Genomic DNA, 21,055 nt, shown 5'->3' on the forward strand with positions numbered 1-21,055 from the left:
CGACGGTCCCACCACTCCACCCCATGTGGAAAAAATATGCATGCATGACTCTCCTCCCCCCGCGCTCGTCCAATCCATTGTGCCAGCAATATTTCCACCCCTACCTCCCCTGTAATTTACTCCAACAAATATGCCAACGTACTACCTCCTTTCTAGTTTATAGGGCTCAATTCAAAAATCTCACCAACCAAGGTAGATGATGAGTAGTGGAATAAATTTCATTGTTTGTAAAAGCACTCAATTAATGTGCTCATTTTTCTCAAAGAATTGTGTTTACCAATGCATTAATTGAATGCATGCATGCATGAAGTACATGCATTGGTCAAGTTTCTCATAATCCTTGCATGCAATGAATTAATGCACCTTGAAATCTGAGCACGTGATGGGAGTAGCTGTTGTGTTAATCATGCAACAAATCTTCTGGGACGCTGCTTTAGTTACTTAACTGCGGGTGCATTGGGTCACTGACATATGGGCCCAACAGGGGTCTGGCCCACATGTTAGTGACGCAACTGGACCTGCAGTTAAGTCAATGCAGCTCTGTCCATATCTTACATAGATGTGGCATTGCTCGCTATAAATACTGCGCCTCCCACGGCATTCGTAAGAACGCTCACGTTTATCGTTATCTCCTTCCCCTCGCTCTCACATCGACCACCATGGCATCGCCCCTCCCAAGCCCTAGGTGCCCCTCGCTGCACCGCCTGGACGGTCACACGTCGTTGTTCCATTCCTCGCTGCCACTAGTCAAGGAGGACACGTCGGTGTTCCACTCCTCGTCGCGACGCATTGGCATTCCCCTTCTCGCCAACACGCGCGTCGGAGTTCGTATCGGCTCCCCGCTACAGGGAGAACGCCGCGCCGCGTGCCGAGCCCCCTGCCTTGGGGAGCTTTGGAAAGAAATGGATGTCACCATGTGGGAGGCTTTGCCGCCGACAGAGAAAGCCAAAATAGAGGCGGAGAAGAATGCCGAGGAAGAGAAGCGCGCCGCGGGGCAAGCTACCTCGCAGGTCTATGTCGCATCTGAGAGAGTCAGGCAATTGGCTCTTTGGCAGAAGGCTCATGCAAGGGCCATGAGGGTGGCGGAGGACGCCCGTGCCAAAGCCCTGAGTGCAGTCGGGCCCAAGCGCCTCATCTACGCTTGGCGGTACGTGGACCGGGTGCACTGTTCCAGCAAGGAGGAGTACCTATTGGCGCCGGATCACCACACCGGTGAGATCGCGCTCGCCCACCAGCAAGCGGCAATCAGCACCTCGCGAGTTGCGAGGCTGAGGAAGAGGTGTTGTGTCGGCGCTGGGAAACGGTCGCGCACCAGGGCACTCATGTCGCGCCGTAGGCGCTCCTGCGAGAGTCGTGGCTTTTAGTAGGAGTATAATTTAGTTTTGTAAGGTGATCTCATTAGTTTTGGGATGCAAATGATAAATGCCGAATGTTCGAGAATTATTAGCATCCTTAATTAAGTATGTAAGAGGGAAAGTTTGGAAACCTTGTGTATCCGTACGCATTTTGTAAGTAGGTGCATATAGCACAAACTTTACTATATACTATCGCACTAGACGTCTCTCTCTATATATGCTTGCAGATTGTGCTACTCCCTCCCTCCAGGTGAATAAGTCATCTTTGGTTGTGCACCATGACCAAGAAGGAGGGAAGACTTTATACACCTAGACGGAGGGAGTACTTGTATTACTTATGTACGTGCAAATGCATGTTTTAACATTACGATGCGGTTTTTGTAAAAGTTGAAAAACGTCACTACTCAAGCTTGTGAAACGATTCAATGCAAAAATGCTCGTTTGATTGTTTACCTTTAGCTTCCTTCTATGTGGATTTGTCTGTCGTACTTTGTACGGAGTATCTCACTGGTCGGAAAGGCATGCAAATTCCCAAACCGCTTCCTACACCCTATATCAAATTTTTAGCCTAACAAGTTGTGAAGCCCAAATAAATGAGTGAGGCGCCTTAATGTTACTCTCCACCGTGACTAGTCTTATGGGAAAAGCTAGGGAAGATACGGCTTATTTTTTAAGCCGCCAAAAGAACTGGCCCTAGGAGTAGTAGCTAGGGATACTAGGAGTAGTAGCTAGGGATCGAGTGTGCGAGATGAACCGGAGAAAGTAAATGCAGAGAGATGAAATGCAAAAAAGACAGAGGGATGTGATGGTTGCTTGTCTGTTTATTTTACCAGGCCACTTATTACTGGGAGTGGTTGGGTTTTGTGATATGACGGCTTTACTGCCGCGCCACGAGCGGGGTGAGACTCCTGTGCAGTGCTGCCCTCTACACTAGGACTACATCGGTCGTGGTTTATCCCCCATTGAATTTGACTGAAGATTTAACTGACAAAATGTTAGTGCATGTCAACAAAAAAATATCGTTGGACTCCTGTTTGAACATAGTTTTCAATGATATAATTTTAGGTGACATGCATCAGCATTTATCATACTATATATAATGTTAGTTCAATTTTTGGTCATACTAATCTATAGTAAGGTGCCCGTACGTTGCACGGAAGAGTGAAATGCATTGATCGGGGAGTTGTTTATTTTGACAAAGGATGTGGGGGTCATATCATGTGTAATGGGTATTGATAGGTTTCTTCGGATATTATTTCATCTCTAGAGCTCACAAACATCCAGGTGAACTAGATAGAAAAGTATCTTTTGCAAACAAAAGCGTTCAACTGTTCAACCTACATCCAAAACTTGTGAAGAAATAACACTTATTGTGCTTTGCAAGAAATGATCTTCAAGAATTAGTTTTTGAGTATCCATTGTTATACATGTTGGCTATAGATGACATGGCACTTTCTTATAGTTAATAGTTGGCTATACTATTTAAGTATTGACCATGCCCTTATACACCTAGACGGAGGGATTAAATCAGGATGACTTGGAAGGGGGCAGAGGAGATGTACGAAATGGTTCATCATAAGTCTTTCACCAGTACTGTTGTAAAAATTCATACATTGAAGATTCTAGGCTAAACCATAAATGGATACACTTTTATTCATGCGCGACACACCAATAGAGAAAGATCATGCATGGAAGTCTCCACATGCTTAGACAGCGGATTACATTGAGCAAAGACTAATGATAAACATTTAACTTGGTAATGCAGATGTCCAGGTGAACCTCGTTGGAGTCCATGTGCACATTGTTGGGGGTCAAATCATACCATGCGTCTTCCATGTCCACATCGGGGGGAAGGTCCCAGCTCGGCAGAATCCAAGTCAGCTTGACGTAGCCAGTGTTGCCGCCCACGTACCTCCGAGGGGAAGTAATAGTGACCACGCACCCGTACATCGGCCTCGTGTCAGTGTCGGCGTTAGCGGCGTCGCCCCTGATGCACGCACTCTACAGAGACGGGGCGGCGGCCTGCCCAGGCCTCGCCGGTGCCAACGATCAAGAGGAAGATGTTGTCGTCCTCCTTCGAGACTAGCAGGCGGCGGTGATCCTCCAGCGACTCCACCACGGTGAACGGGTAGCACGTCTTGTACTTGATGTTCTCCGCCAAGGGCCAGTAGTGATTGTCGCACGCCTGCGTGAGGTGATGCACAATGTCAGCCGGCGAGCCCCAAAACGGCATCGAGCACTCACAACAGTGGACGAAGGGCTCCTTGGAGGCATCGACCAGGCCATCCATGAAACGGGAGTGGCTGTAGGGGACATTCCGCCAGTTGAATATATGAGCAAGTTACTACGAGATTTAGTCCGAATAAGCACAAAATAAATCGTGACATCTATAACAGAGATGAAACTAATCATGTGGACTATCATAGTAGATGAATAGATCGAATCTAGGACACAGACTAGAAACATGAATTCTACCACGATTTTGAATAGGAAGGACAGCAACACATACGGTGCAACGGGAGCAGCACCGTTGGCGTTGAGGTTGTCGCCCATGTCGTTGAGGAAGAGGTTGCCGAGGTCAGGGAAGAAGTCTTCATCGGTGAACTCCTCGCTTCCAAAAGTCGCAAGAGTGCGCTCGCCAAATTTGAACAGTGCCCGCTGAATGGAGAGTAGGAGGGAGTGGCTGTAGGGGACGTTGCGGCCGCCGAATGGAGTGCTGGAGTAGCCCTGGAAGCAGTAGATGGTGCTCCTCCCTAGTCTCTATTCTTATCTCTATCTCTACTACTCTTCTTTGTTTTTTATAATATACTAGTTGTAGCTGTGAAATTGAATAGTACTGCACCGTCCGCTGCACGCCCGGCTGAACAGGCCTCCTCGCCTCCATCAAACCCCTATGTTAAACCTCTGTACATGACTTGCAGGCTGGCTACAGATTCATACAGAAAGTTAAAAAGAATCAAATCCATCCTTAATCTTGTATTCTAAGTACTCTGTGGGTTCCACTACTAGTACAATAGTGAAAGAAGTATATATTAAAAGAATATAAAAAGCTAAAGTTTAGTACAGAATTTGAACTTAGGTCATCGTGCTGCGAGCATCCGGCCCGAACCAGTACACTAAGTGTTGGTTGGGGATAATGCAAGAGATAGACCTTTATAACAATGAGCCCATCCGTTGCAATGGATCCAAAGTAGAGTAATACATATTCACAAATTTGAAAGAAAACAGTTTACTTTTGATATACATATCACTAAAAATATCTTATGTTTCACTCCAAATATATTCTTTGGGCTATTTTGATGAAGTAAGGGAGGAATGTGGTTGGTTTCAAGATACTAAGGGTTTTTTTGTAAACTGGAGCAGAGAAGTGGGAATTGTTGCAAAAGGCCACAACTTACATCACAACCGTTAGATGCAGATCTAATGGTCACAAATGGCAGATGGCAGACACACCATCATCACCAACTGAGTATTTTATAGGAGTAGGAGTAGAGAAAAAACCGAGTTGGTGATGATGGTGTGCCTGCCATCTTATAATATAGACTGTCCGATCTATATCTGACAGATAGAAAGCAAACTATGACAATTTTACAAAAGATACCCACACACCTCTCTCCACATTTACAGATAAGGCCTTGCCTCGTTCATCCTTATCTCCACAACCTCGTTGCTGAACAATTAAAAAGGATGTCTCTGGAACAATTTGGCATGCTGGCCGCCGCCGGCGCCGTCCATCCCCATGCCTCCGCCTAGTCCGACCACCAGTCACCACCACGCCCCACTCCTCCTCACCTCTATCATCATTCTTGAGATATCATTTTTTTGATGAAATGGTCGACATACCATTTTCCGATAAAATTATCAAGATATCATTAGTTTTTACACATGCGATTACTCCTGCATGGGTCAATCACAACATGTGTTTTGTAAAAAATATGCATCTTGATGTTCCATGCAATGCACGGGCATCTTGCTAATTTTTTTCGATATAATTCCAAACACCACGTAGACACGGTCTTTGACCATTTTACAACTATGTTAGTATCATTGTTAGTGGTCAGCCAGTGCAAGTTATAGCCCCGGGTGTTTTAACCTGTTTTTAGTAATGATATCTGGCGATTGTTCGCCACGAGCTCAATCTGGGGGAATCCCACGTAACCGTCAGATTTCCATCCGACGGTGGCCAGATTTTAAGCCATAGTATGTGACAAAACCACCACCCTTACACACGTACTGTAACTGCGTCACGGGCATTGGCAACTGCCATGTCTCCCAGCGAACGTTTGCTAGGGATTGGAGTCAGCACCGATGGCGGTCCGTAGTCATTCCACGCTCGGGCATTTATCTTTGTAACTATTTTTAGATTAGAATATACTACTCCTCCAGTCCTACTCCACTACTACTCTACTCAAGCAAGTTAGGGCATAGTAGTAGGTACTGTAGGGAGTACCAGTACTGTGATCACCCAAGCAAGTTGTCTGGCATCGATATGACCCTATGCTGCTGGTATGTGTCTCGCAAGTCAAGCGGCAGGCTGTAGTCATCATCACCTGTCCACTTCCCGCAGCACATATTCACTTCTCCATCTCTGTCCGCACATAATCTCGTCCAATATTCCATCCCCGCTAAGGCGCCTCCCCCCTCGTCTAAAACCCAAGCACTAACAATGGCAGAACCGAGCAGCGTCCGCCGAAGGAGTGGCTGGAATTCGCTCCCCACAAAGGTAATTAAGCTCATTATTTCGCGTGTGGACAGTCTTAGTACCATGCCGCTCGCCGCGTGCTCGTCGGGGCTGTACCGTTTACTCAAAGCCCTCAGGCGGGAGCTTTTTAAGCCAGCTCCTTGCTTGCTGATGCTTCCTGATCTTCAGAAACGGCGTGTCATGCAGCATAACGATTGTAGGGTGGCGAGCATCAACCCCCTTGACTAAGATCCGATCCCCATCACCCTCAACTAAATTAACGGTATGTACTGGGTCATCATGAACACGTATTGGATGGTGCTCATCGTCGATCGCGCAGCTGGATGCTCGTGGAGGTCTACACCTGGTGATTGATCCCCCTTCCTTCGATTAACACTGCACTGCTTTGGCACCGTGGCCTAGAATACTCGGAATCTTACAATAGCCAACATGATACCAATTTTGATTTGCTCAAGGTTGTAATCTTCCAAGTGCCCACAAGATCTGCGAATTATAAAGACTTCAGGCTAATTGCGTTCTTCAAGCGCGGTCTTGCCTATCTGACAGGTCACTGCGGTAAGTGTATAAATCTGCATGTCCATCGCAGGATCATACATCCTCCATGGTTCTCTGATGCCATTGAACACAAGGGCTTCATTTACGTTGTCGACTCCTTCTATGGCTGGATGTATTGCTGGCCTACTCCCGTCATCGCTACAAACGGCTGTTACACTAGTATGTTACTTTCCTATGATATCATGATGGCTTGCATATATTACTGTTAATATTTACTAAAAAATATTCATGCTCATAACATGCTGTTCTTAAGATTGACTACATCAAGAGCCCTTTTTTATTTGACTCCAAATTTTTTTAGGGTTATTTGACTCCAACTTGATATGATGTTGTAGGCCGCCTGGTGTCCATACCCTTCCTAATCCCAGAACCTTCCAAAGAAAAGTGGCATGGAAGTTGCAGGTGGTTCCTGGCTCGATCAGACGACGGTGAAGGATTGATGATCGTTTGCACATACCGGACGTGTTGTTTTGTGGAATACAATCACAATCACTGCAAGGTCTTTGAGAAGGATCCCAACTTCTCTGGGCCTTCAGGAATTTTTGACTGGAGGTTGGTAAGTAGCCTTGGTACACGCTCTCTGTTTGTCATACTGAATTATCCGATTAACGAAGAAATAACCGACGGCAAGGATCATGATCGCATCGCGGTTTCGTTCATTAGGCAAAACTGTGTGTACACACTGTATCATGCATCTCTGCATGCACCATACCCTGATATGTGCCGCAACGCTCTGCAGCCTAGAGTAGTAGAGAGGGTCAAAAGTATCAGACTTTGACCTGCTGGCTGGAGTTTCCCCCATTAGGCAGCCATCTGGTTCAAGCCGTTAGCCAATCTCCACAACTTAATACATAGTAACGTCTAACTGAGCCAGTTAGTTAGATGCATACACTTGGTGTAGTAGGATCTTCATTTAGTTTGATGCATACACTTGTTCTTTTTTGTAGCCCTTTTGTAATGATGGCTGATGTTTGGTTTGGAAGAGAGATCTACGTCTTCACTCTTCTGGCCCGCTTACTGCTTCTGTTGCACCCCCAGCCTTGTTGCTACTGCTGTTGCTGTTTTCAATGTACAATCAGTAATATATTTCGTCTGTTGGTTGAATAAATGTGTTGTTAGAACGATGAACACATTGTTTTGGAAGTCGTTGCATGGTTCGATCCTTTAGTGCCTCATACGGTACATAGCGCATACTATTTTTTGTACGGAACACATTTTCCGCTTGTTGATAACATGCAACCCACTGATGAAGGCCCAATAGAGAAGCCCATAATTAACTAGAAGGGAGGCTATCACATGAATCCGACCCAGGTACATGCTCATGGTCCCCTAAACATAAATAAGTAAGTAAATAAATAAAGCTAAATGCTCATGCACCAGTTCTTTAAATTCATGATTTAATAGGAGGATATTATTTCCTATGATAGTGTCGTTACATTCAGTCGATATTATTCTTAGGCAAAGATAGCGACCAATCTTTTTTCTCCCAGCATTTTCTTCCTGGAACCAGCGAACCCATGCAAATCATAGTCAACGTCGTAAATAGTTCCATTCCATTTTATTTTTCAATAAGAATGTCCAACCCTGCGCAGCACATTGACGACAGCACTTTATCCTCCGCCTGGGTGTGCTCGCCGCGGCACCGCCGTCCGGCCCTGTCAACATAGTTTTTTCCGAAACGGTCCCTGTCAACATAGTGAATCGGGAGAGGACTGTAGTTGTGAGTATGAAAGTACGGACCCACTAGTTCCACTCCCCAACACAAGAAAGCGCCTCTTTTACTACTCAGATGAACCCCTCGTTTTTTACTCTAATCCACCCTACTGATATCTAGGAGCCACATCATTTTCAACGTATAGTCAATTAATGACAGAATTGGGCAACTTCTTTTTGAGTAGTAATTCGGAGGAGCAGGCAATAAACTGGGTTGTGCGGTCTGTGTGGCCCGTCTAACAACATGACCAGCCCAGTAGTTTTTTCCTTGGCAAAATAGGTAGCCCAGTATTTCTTTTTGAAGAATACCCAAGCTAGGCCTATTTGTTTTCTCTGACTTACTGGGCTGCAAGATGCATTCTGGCCTGGCCAAAGAGTATGGTCAGTGCCTGTTAAAAGTAATATCAAAAGTGGTTAAAAATTCCAAAAAATTATAGCAAATGGGATATTAGTTTCTTTTTTTGTTTTTGTTCTTCACTGATATCTTATACTCTATTTCATTGGATTTAACATGACATAGTACTAATTTATTTTTAAATTTGTTTTAGTATGGATGCTAATTTTTGGAATATTTTATTCCCCAACAAAAAATTGTGAATTTTCAAAATTTCCCACATATTTAGTTAATTTTTTCAACCCTGGTACTAACCAGAAAATGGGCCACAATTTTAAAAATGGAAAACGGGCTGCAATAAATTCCATATGAATTAGAAAATGAGTAAAAATTATAAGAATAATAGAAAATGGGCTGTATACACCATAGATTTTTGAGGCCGACTTGTTTACGCAAGGCTTTGTCAGTCAACACACGATTGTAGCACAAGTCACTGTTGCAAGTCCATCCAACACCCGACGTGCTTCTTCAATCTCTAATCTTCCTGCTCCAGCCGCCTAAATGAGCGCCGGTGGGACTACCTGCTCCCTCCTCTTGTGGCAAGTTGTGATGCCACGTAGGCTTCCCCGGCCCACCCTACTCCCTCCGCTGGCCAGGCCGCGCGCAATCAACTGCCTCCTTATTACGTGAAAAAATGATTCCTCCCACGGACATCTGGGGCGCACCGGTTGGGAGGTTGACATGTGGGTCTACTAAGTTGACGCGTACGCAGGGCTTGTCAACTTAGTCAATGAACGATTCTAGCAGTAGTAACCATTGGATTTGAATCAAACGGTCCAGCTGCTTCTTCAATCGCTGCTCTTCTTGCACCAGCCGCCCAAACCAGCACCGGTGAGACCGCCTGCTCCTGCCTCCAGTGGCTGGCTATGCTGCCATTGAGACCTCACCTCCCTCTACTACTCCCACCGCAAGACAGGCCCTGCGGCGACGGCAGCCTCACACCGCAGCCGAACCAGTGAACCCTCGTAGTCCTCTCCGCGTCGGAATCCACTGTCGTGTCTTCCCCGGCTCCACGTCTTCCCCGGCTCCGCGTCGTCCCCTTCCTAGGTGTCGCCGTCGTCCACCACCTTGGATGCGCTCGGCGCGGAGTGGTCAACGAACGACACCATTGAAAGTAGACTGTGTGTGGAGAGGCTGACATATGGGTCCACGGCCCCACACAAGGGAATGCCTCCTTATTACGCGCAAAATAATGATTCCTCCACCTGACAGTTGGGACCCACCGGAAGGGCCATTGTATTTCATGAAAAAATGTTCCCACCGCTGACAGGTCGGACCCACCAGCTATATCTTCGCACGCAAGGAAGTTTGTCCTTATTACGCACACAAAAATGAATACCCCCTGCTAGCTGGGACCCACAATAGTGGGAGGCTGACTTGTGGGCCAACTAAGTTGACGGGGACGGAGGGCTTTGTCAACTTAGTCAATATGAACGATTCTAGCTCTAGTGACCGCACGATGTCCATCCAACGACCGTAGTGCTTCTTCAACCTCTGGTCTTCTTGCTCCAGCCGCCGAAACCAGCACCGGTCGTGCCTCGTGCTCTTGCCTCCCGTGGCCGGCTGTGATGGCATGGAGGCCTCACCGCCACCTACTACTCCCACCGCTGGCCAGGCCATCCCTCTACTCACCCACACCCCCTGTTATTCTGTGGCAACGACAGCCTCACACCGCAGCCGAACCAGTGAACCCTCGTACTCCTCTCCGCATGGGCATCCACTATCGCATCATCCCCGGCTCCGTGTCGTCCCCTTCCTAGGCCTCGCTGTCGTCCACCGCCTTGGTGCTCTCGGCGCGGCATGGTCAATGTGGTCAACGATCGACTTCCATCGAAAGAGTACTGTACGTGGAGAGGCTGACAGCTTGGTCCATGGCCGCAGCTGGGTCCACGGCCACAACCCAGTTTTTTTGTGATTTGCCACGTAAGTCGCTTTGTCAGGCATGTTGGGCTGCAAATCTTTCAAGACGAGGAGAGCTTCATTCGGTTGGCCGAGAAAATGGCCTATTAGTAATGAGAAACAGGTTGTACATTCTTAAAACACATAAAACCGGCAATTAGTTTCAAATTTCTTTTTTCATTTGGATATTTTAAATGGCATTGATTTTTATGGATGGTCAATTTGTTGGATTCTATATTTATATACAGTTGTTTTTAAAATCAGTTTGAATGTGAGTCGAAATTTTGGGATTAAAAGCAGTTTGGACCGCACCGAAATATGCAAAATTTCGTATAATTTTTTAACCGTGGCCACAATATGGACTGTAATGCTAACAAAAAGAATATGGGCTCTAAAAAACATTAAGAATTAGCAAATGGGTTGTAAATTATTAGAAATAATGGCAGATGGGATGTATGCTGTTTTCCAATATCACACCCTAGCTAGTTCAAGCATTAGAGTGTACATCATGTTTAAATTCCTTTTAAATTTGAAATGGGGATGACAGAACCCCCAGCACCCCCCTGGAACAACTAGGGTTTACTAAAAACTTTTTCAATGAACCTGGAATGCCCTTCTAAAAAGCCCACCCTTTTTGCTTTGGGTTAAAACCTTTCACAAAAATGGTGCACATTTTTTTCTAGGACATCTAAGGTCATTGGATTAATCCTTATGGTATTTGCATTTGGGAATTTAAATGCTATAAAATATTTTAAATGCTCAAATAATCATAAACTAAAATGTTTGCTGCTGGATATATTCTAAGCAGTGGCCATGATTAATTTTATGATTTATGGTAATGCCCTGGCATCTTTAATAAAGCCCTGAAGTTACAGAAATAATAAATAAAAAAACAGAAAAGGAGAGAAAGAACAGGGACTTACCTGGCGCAGCCCACTAGCCCACCTGGCTCGGCCCAGTCCACTGGCTTATGCCAGTCGTCCACCTCCTCTCGCCAGGAGGCCGAGGAGCGTGTGGCCAGCGCCCGTGGCCACACGCCAGCCACCTCCTGCTTCTACCGACGCCCTGGAGGCGTCTACGAGTGCCACAACGACCCCCACGTCTCCCTCTCTTTCTTCCCACTCTCCCCGTGGCCTCTCCCCCTCTCTGGCTCTCTCCCCATCTTCCTGCCGAGCGCAGCTGTCGCCGCCGACAAGCTTCACCGCAGCCACCGCCGTCCATTCGTTACCCCGACATGCCAGGAAGCTCCACCGTCGTCGACTACATCAAGTAGGCCGAGCCCTGAGCGCTCGCTCTCCCCGGAGACGCTGCACCGAGCTTGTTCTCAACTCCGGCCACCGGAGATCCTCTTCGCCGCCCCGCTCGCTCCAGCGCTTCCCCGAGCTCGCCGTTCGCTCCCCTGCAACCACTGTGAGCTCCGCCACCATTTCCCCCTCTCTCCGCACTCGTCCGCGTCCTCTAACCACCTCTGCCATCGAAGCCGATGCTCGCCGCCGCCACCGCACGTCGCCGTCGTGGCCATAGCCACGTTGGGACGCCACCGAGCACGCCTTCGTCTTCCACGCACTCGCAGGAGCCCGTAGCACCCCCGCACGCCCCTCGCCGTGCCCCCTAGCGACTAGCTCGACCTCACCCGAGCTTCGGCCGCTGCCAAACTCGTCGCCGGCGACGTTTCCGACCACCCCAGCTCCACCCACTGCCACCACTCGACGCGGCTTCCTCCCCGCATCACGTAGATAGTCTCCGCCACCCATTTGGTCGCCGGAGTGCAAATCCCGCACTGCTCCGCCGTGTCTGGCGTCGCCGGCGGCTAGACGCCGGCAAGTTTGACTCTGTTTGACCCCTGTGTGGGCCCAGGTTGACCCCCCTGAGTCTATGACAGGTGGGGCCGGTCTGCTAATTAGTTTAGGATTAGTTTTAACTATATTTAATTAATTTAGTCACTGACATGTGGGCCCAGGCCCCACTGATAGCTAATTAGTGTTAATTTGATCCTGTTAATTAGTTGTGACACTGACAGACAGGGCCCACCAGTCAGGTTTGACCTGGCTGACCCAGTTGACCCGCTGACGCACACCTATGTCATGCTGACGCATTAATTCAATTACTGGATTTATTCTTTAATAGGAAATTCCAGAAAATAGCCAAAACTTCTAAAAATCATAGAAAATCAACCATAGCTCCAAATCAAACAAGTTACATATGAAAAATGATCAGAAAAAATCAATCTATCCATCTGTAATGGTTTCATGCATGACAAAACAAGCTAACCTTGCTGTTTAAGAAGAATAAGAAAATGCACTAATAAGGCCATGTTAAATGAGCTAACATTTGAATCTTTGATTCAAATGAGTTCATTCCATCCTGTTTTAGCTTGCATTAGGCCAAGACACATTCATTTTGCCATGTCATAGCATGCATCATACTGTTGCATATTGTCATGTGTTGATTATGTTCGGTGTATCTTTCGTGGTAGGTTCTGCCTCCGAGGATAACCCTGAGTATCCGTCTGAAGGGCAGTACCCTACTACCACTACAACAGGCAAGCAACCATTGATCATTCCGATACAAACCCATGTTCTCGCTTCTGCTCTTGTTTACTGCATTAAGACAACGCAATTCAAACTGCTGAGTGCTACGCTAGTTGAACCCTTTTCCTCTGCATGACCTGTCATTGTCATAGTAACTAGATGAAACCCACTAGCATATGTAGGAGTTGATTGAGCCATGTATGTGTTTCCTACCTTGCTATGCCTGCTATGCTTAGAGTTGTGTCAGGTCTGGTCCATGTGGGTGATGGGCTAGAGTGAAATGGTTATATCGGTAATGTGAGGGATGTGATGAACATGATTTGGAAAAGGTATCGATGAGAGGCCATGTAGGAGTACATGGTGGGTTGTTTCATTGAGGCCATCCATAAGAACTGAGATCTGTATGTGTGATTTAAGATGCAGTTACTACCATATGTTGGGCCCAAAACCAATGGACCCTCTCGGCTTCTTAATCACGCTAGTACTCTGTCCAGGAGTTGCATATAGTTTCTGGTGTTTGTAGGTTATGTGTTGGCGGCCGTGCGTAGCGCTGACCATAGGGGTGGGCTATGTTGCGGTAGATACACCGTGGCTGGGTATGCCGGGCGCCCGTTTGGCGTCTCGGGACCCTGTTCACATCGTTTGGGGCCGTATGTGGAAACCTCGGCTGGACTCCCTGCGGATGGAACCTGGATAGGCGATAAACCTGTACTAGGCACTTAAGTGTTTAGGTAGGCCGTGGCCGACACCCTCATTGGGCTTCCGCTTGAAGGTTGCCGAGTACATGTCGTGTAAGCGGCGGTAAGTGGTGAAAGCGTGTATGAAGAAGTATACCCCTGCAGGGTTAACATCATCTATTCGAATAGCCGCGTCCGCGGTAAAGGACTACTTGGTTGCCTATACAGTTCATAGACAAGTTAATGGTTACTACTAAAAGACTCAAGATAAGTGTGAGTACCGAGGATGGCCCTCTCGTAGGATGACGAGGGAGGATCCCCGGTGGAGTATTGTGTTGGTGAGTAGTGGACTCGTGTGCAAAAACTATTTTATTAGTGGAGTTCCGTAGGATAGCCTAGCCAAGATTCAAAGCTGGCTTGCTGCAATAACCCCACCACCTTCTTGAGAATGAGCATGTGTTGGGGAACGTTGCAGAAAACAAAAATTTTCCTACGGTTTCACCAAGATCCATCTAGGAGTTCATCTAGCAACGAGTGATTGGATTGCATCTACATACCTTTGTAGATCACGCGCGGAAGCGTTCAAAGAACGGGGATGAGGAAGGCGTACTCGACATGATCCAAATCACCGGAGATCCTAGCGCCGAACGGACGGCACCTCCGCATTCAACACACGTACGGTCAGCGTAACGTCTCCTCCTTCTTGATCCAACAAGGGGAAGGAGAGGTTGAGGAAGATGGCTCCAGCAGCAGCACGACGGCGTGGTGGTGGTGGAGCTGCAGTACTCCGGCAGGGCTTCGCCAAGCTCTATGGAGGAGGAGGAGGTGTTGGAGAGGGAGAGGGAGGCACCAAAGGCGTGGGGTAAGAAGTCCTCCATCTCCCCACTATATATAGAAGGGCCAAGGGGGGGGCGCCGGCCCTAGGAGATCCAATCTCCTAGGGGGGTGCGGCCAAGGGGAGGAATCCCTCCTCCCCAAGGCACCTAGGAGGTGCCTTCCCCCTTTGGGACTCTTCCCTTCTTGAACCCTAGCCGCATGGGCCTCTTGGGGCTGGTGCCCTTGGCCCATATAGGCCAAGGCGCACCCCCTACAGCCCATGTGGCCTCCCGGGGCAGGTGGCCCCACCCGGTGGACCCCCGGGACCCTTCCGGTGGTCCCGGTACAATACCGGTGACCCCGAAACTTGTCCCGATGCCCGAAATAGTACTTCCTATATATAATTCTTTACCGCCGGACCATTCCGGAAGTCCTCGTGACGTCCGGGATCTCATCCGGGACTCCGAAAAACATTCGGGTTACTGCATATACATATCCCTACAACCCTAGCGTCACCGAACCTTAAGTGTGTAGACCCTACGGGTTCGGGAGACATGTAGACATGACCGAGATCGCTCTCCGGTCAATAACCAACAGCGGGATCTGGATACCCATGTTGGCTCCCACATGCTCCTCGATGATCTCATCGGATGAACCATGATGTCGAGGATTCAAGCAACCCGTATACAATTCCCTTCGTCAATCGGTATGTTACTTGCCCGAGATTCGATCATCGGTATCCCAATACCTCGTTCAATCTCGTTACCGGCAAGTCACTTTACTCGTACCGTAATGCATGATCCCATGACCAGACACTTGGTCACTTTGAGCTCATTATGATGATGCATTACCGAGTGGGCCCAGTGATACCTTTCCGTCACACGGAGTGACAAATCCCAGTCTTGATCCGTGTCAACCCAACAGACACTTTCGGAGATACCCGTAGTATATCTTTATAGTCACCCAGTCACGTTGTGACGTTTGGTACACCCAAAGCACTCCTACGGTATCCGGGAGTTACACGATCTCATGGTCTAAGGAAAAGATACTTGACATTGGAAAAACTCTAGCAACCGAACTATATGATCTTATGCTATGTTTAGGATTGGGTCTTGTCCATCACATCATTCTCCTAATGATGTGATCTCGTTATCAATGACATCCAATGTCCATAGTCAGGAAACCATGACTATCTGTTGATCAACGAGCTAGTTACCTAGAGGCTTACTAGGGACATGTTGGTGTCTATTATTCACACATGTATTACGATTTCCGGATAACACAATTATAGCATGAATAAAGACAATTATCATGAATAAGGAAATATAATAATAATGCTTTTATTATTGCCTCTAGGGCATATTTCCAACAGTCTCCCACTTGCACTAGAGTCAATAATCTAGTTACATTGTGATGAATTGAACACCCATGGAATTCTGGTGTTGAGCATGTTTTGCTCTAGGGAGAGGTTTAGTCAACGGATCTGCTACATTCAGGTCCGTATGTACTTTACAAATATCTATGAATCCATCTTGAACATTTTCACGAATGGAGTTGAAGCGACGCTTGATGTGCCTTGCCTTCTTGTGAAACCTGGGCTCCTTGGCAAGAGCAATAGCTCTAGTGTTGTCACAGAAGAGTTTGATTGGCCCCGACGCATTGGGTATGACTCCTAGGTCGGTGATGAACTCCTTCACCCAAATTTCTTCATGCGCTGCCTCCGAGGCTGCCATGTACTCCGCTTCACATGTAGATCCTGCCACGACGCTCTGCTTGCAACTGCACCAGCTTACTGCCCCACCATTCAAAATATACACGTATCCGGTTTATGACTTAGAGTCATCCAGATCTGTGTCGAAGCTAGCGTCGACGTAACCTTTTACGACGAGCTCTTCGTCACCTCAATAAACGAGAAACATTTCCTTACTCCTTTTCAGGTACTTCAAGATATTCTTGACCGCTGTCCAGTGTTCCTTGCCGGGATTACTTTGGTACCTACCTACCAAACTTACGGCAAGGTTTACATCAGGTCTGGTACACAGCATGGCATACATAATAGAACCTATGGCTGAGGCATAGGGGATGACACTCATCTCTTCTATATCTTCTGCCGTGGTCGGACATTGAGCTGAGCTCAATTTCACACCTTGCAACACAGGCAAGAACCCCTTCTTAGACTGATCCATATTGAACTTCTTCAATATCTTATCAAGGTATGTGCTTTGTGAAAGACCTATGAGGCGTCTTGATCTATCTCTATAGATCTTGATGCCTAATATATAAGCAGCTTCTCCAAGGTCCTTCATTGAAAAACTTTTATTCAAGTAGGCCTTAATGCTGTCCAAGAGTTCTATATCATTTCCCATCAAAAGTATGTCATCTACATATAATATGAGAAATGCTACAGAGCTCCCACTCACTTTCTTGTAAATGCAGGCTTCTCCATAAGTCTGCGTAAACCCAAACGCTTTGATCATCTCATCAAAGCAAATGTTCCAACTCCGAGATGCTTGCACCAGCCAATAAATCGAGCGTTGGAGCTTGCACACCTTGTCAGCATTCTTAGGATCGACAAAACCTTCCGGCTGCATCATATACAATTCTTCCTTAAGGAAACCATTAAGGAATGTCGTTTTGACGTCCATTTTGCCATATTTCATAATCATAGAATGCGGCAATTGCTAACATGATTCGGACGGACTTTAGCTTCGCTACCGGTGAGAAAGTCTCATTGTAGTCAACCCCTTGAACTTGTCGATAACCCTTAGCGACAAGCCGAGCTTTATAGATGGTCACATTACCATCCGCGTCTGTCTTCTTCTTAAAGATCCATTTATTTTCTATGGCTCGCCGCTCAACAGGCAAGTCAGTCAAAGTCCATACTTCGTTTTCATACATGGATCCTATCTCGGATTTCATGGCTTCTAGCCATTTGTCGGAATCCGGGCCCGCCATCGCTTCTTCATAGTTCGAAGGTTCACCTTTGTCTAACAACATGATTTCCAAGACAGGGTTGCCGTACCACTCTGGTGCGGAACGTGTCCTTGTGGACCTTCGAATTTCAGTAGGAGCTTGATCAGAAGTATCTTGATCATCATCATTAACTTCCTCTCTTGTCGGTGCAGGCACCTCAGAAACATTTTCTTGAGTTGCGGCATTTTTCGGTTCAAGAGGTAATACTTCATTAAGGTCTACTTTCCTCCCACTTACTTCTTTCGAGAGAAACTCTTTCTCTAGAAAGGACCCATTCTTGGCAACAAAGATCTTGCCTTCGGAACTGAGGTAGAAGGTATACCCAATAGTTTCTTTAGGGTATCCTATGAAGACGCATTTTTCCGATTTGGGTTCAAGCTTTTCAGGTTGAAGTTTCTTGACATAACCATCGCATCCCCAAACTTTTAGAAACGACAGCTTAGGTTTCTTCCCAAACCATAATTCATACGGTGTCATCTCAACGGATTTCGACGGAGCCCTATTTAAAGTGAATGCGGCAGTCTCTAAAGCATAGCCCCAAAAAGATAGCGGTAAATCGGCAAGAGACATCATAGATCGCACCATATCTAATAGAGTACGATTACGACGTTCGGACACACCATTACGCTGAGGTGTTCCAGGCGGCATGAGTTGTGAAACTATTCCACATTTTCTTAAGTATGTGCCAAACTCGTGTCTCAAGTATTCTCCTCCACGATCTGATCGCAGGAACTTGATTTTCCTGTCATGTTGATTCTCAACCTCACTCTGAAATTCCTTCAACTTTTCAAAGGTCTCAGACTTGTGTTTCATTAAGTAGACATACCCATATCTACTCAAGTCATCATTGAGGGTGAGAACATAACGATAGCCACCGCGAGCCTCAACGCTCATTGGACCGCACACATCAGTATGTATGATTTCCAATAAGTTGGTTGCTCGCTCCATTGTTCCTAAGAACGGAGTCTTGGTCATTTTACCCATGAGGCATGGTTCGCACGTGTCAAATGATTCATAATCAAGAGACTCTAAAATTCCATCTGCATGGAGCTTCTTCATGCGTTTGACACCTATGTGACCAAGGCGGCAGTGCCACAAGTATGTGGGACTATCATTATCAATCTTACATCTTTTGGTATTCACACTATGAATATGTGTAGCATTACGCTCGAGATTCATTAAGAATAAACCATTCACCATCGGAGCATGACCATAAAACATATCTCTCATATAAATAGAACAACCATTATTCTCGGATTTAAATGAGTAGCCATCTCGTATTAAACGAGATCCTGATACAATGTTCATGCTCAAACGTGGCACTAAATAACAATTATTGAGGTTCAAAACTAATCCCGTAGGTAAATGTAGAGGTAGCGTGCCGACGGCGATCACATCGACCTTGGAACCATTCCCGACGCGCATCGTCACCTTGTCCTTCGCCAGTCTCCGCTTATTCCGCAGCTCCTGCTTTGAGTTACAAATGTGAGCAACTGCACCGGTATCAAATACCCAGGAGCTACTACGAGTACTGGTAAGGTACACATCAATTACATGTATATCACATATACCTTTTGTTTTGCCGGCCTTCTTGTCCGCTAAGTATTTGGGGCAGTTCCGCTTCCAGTGACCACTCTCCTTGCAATAAAAGCACTCAGTCTCGGGCTTGGGTCCATTCTTTGGCTTCTTCCTGGCAGCTTGCTTGCCGGGCGCGGCAACTCCCTTGCCGTCCTTCTTGAAGGTTTTCTTACCCTTGCCTTTCTTGAACTTAGTGGTTTTATTCACCATCAACACTTGATGTTCCTTTTTGACTTCTACCTCTGCTGATTTCAGCATTGCAAATACTTCAGGAATGGTCTTTTCCATCCCCTGCATATTGAAGTTCATCACAAAGCTCTTGTAGCTCGGTGGAAGCGACTGAAGGATTCTGTCAATGACCGCATCATCTGGGAGATTAACTCCCAGCTGAGTCAAGCGGTTATGCAACCCAGACATAGTGAGTATGTGCTCACTGACAGAACTGTTTTCCTCCATCTTACAGCTGAAGAATTTGTCGGAGACTTCATATCTCTCGACCCGGGCATGAACTTGGAAAACCATTTTTAGCTCTTCGAACATCTCATATGCTCCGTGTCTCTCAAAACGCTTTTGGAGCCCCAGTTCTAAGCTGTAAAGCATGCCGCACTGAACGAGGGAGTAGTCATCGGTACGTGCCTGCCAAGCGTTCATAACTTCTTGTTCTGCAGGGAGAACAGGTGCGTCACCCAGCGGTGCTTGTAGGACATAATCTTTCTTAGCAGGTATGAGGATAATCCTCATGTTCCGGACCCAGTCTGTGTACTTGCTGCCATCGTCTTTCAGCTTGGTTTTCTCTAGGAACGCGTTGAAGTTGAGGACTACATTGGCCATTTGATCTACAAGACATATTGTAAAATTTTAGACTAAGTTCATGATAATTAAGTTCATCTAATCAAATTATTCAATGAACTCCCACTTAGATAAACATCCCTCCTGTAATCTAAGTATAACATGATCCGAGTTAACTAGGCCGTGTCCGATCATCACGTGAGACGGACTAGCCAACGTCGGTGAACATCTTCATGTTGATCGTATCTACCATACGACTCATGCTCGACCTTTCGGTCTTCTGTGTTCCGAGGCCATGTCTGTACATGCTAGGCTCGTCAAGTCAACCTAAGTGTTTGCATGTGTAAATCTGTCTTACACCCGTTGTATGTGAACATTAGAATCTATCACACCCGATCATCACGTGGTGCTTCGAAACAACGAACTGTCGCAACGGTGCACAGTTAGGGGGAACACTTTCTTGAAATTATTATGAGGGATCATCTTATTTACTACCGTCGTTCTAAGCAAACAAGATGCAAAAACATGATAAACATCACATGCAATCAAATAATAATAGTGACATGATATGGCCAATATCACATAGCTCCTTTGATCTCCATCTTGGGGCTCCATGATCATCTTGTCACCGGCATGACACCATGATCTCCATCATTGTGTCTCCATGAAGTTGCTCGCCAACTATTACTTCTACTACTATGGCTAACGCGTTTAGCAATAAAGTAAAGTAATTTACATGGCGTTTCTCAATGACACGCAGGTCATACAAAAAATAAAGACAACTCCTATGGCTCCTGCCGGTTGTCATACTCATCGACATGCAAGTCGTGATTCCTGTTACAATAGCATGAACATCTCATACATCACATATAGATCATTCATCATTCATCACAACTTTGGCCATATCATATCACAAAGCACTTGCTGCAAAAACAAGTTAGACGTCCTCTAATTGTTGTTGCAAGTTTTACGTGGCTGAAATAGGGTTCTAGGAAGAACGTTTTCTTACCTACGTGAAAGCCACAACGTGATTTGTCAACTTCTATTTACCCTTCATAAGGACCCTTTTCATC

Source organism: Triticum dicoccoides, chromosome 6A, assembly GCF_002162155.2.
Source record: "Triticum dicoccoides isolate Atlit2015 ecotype Zavitan chromosome 6A, WEW_v2.0, whole genome shotgun sequence".
In the NCBI taxonomy this organism is placed as follows: Eukaryota; Viridiplantae; Streptophyta; class Magnoliopsida; order Poales; family Poaceae; genus Triticum; species Triticum dicoccoides.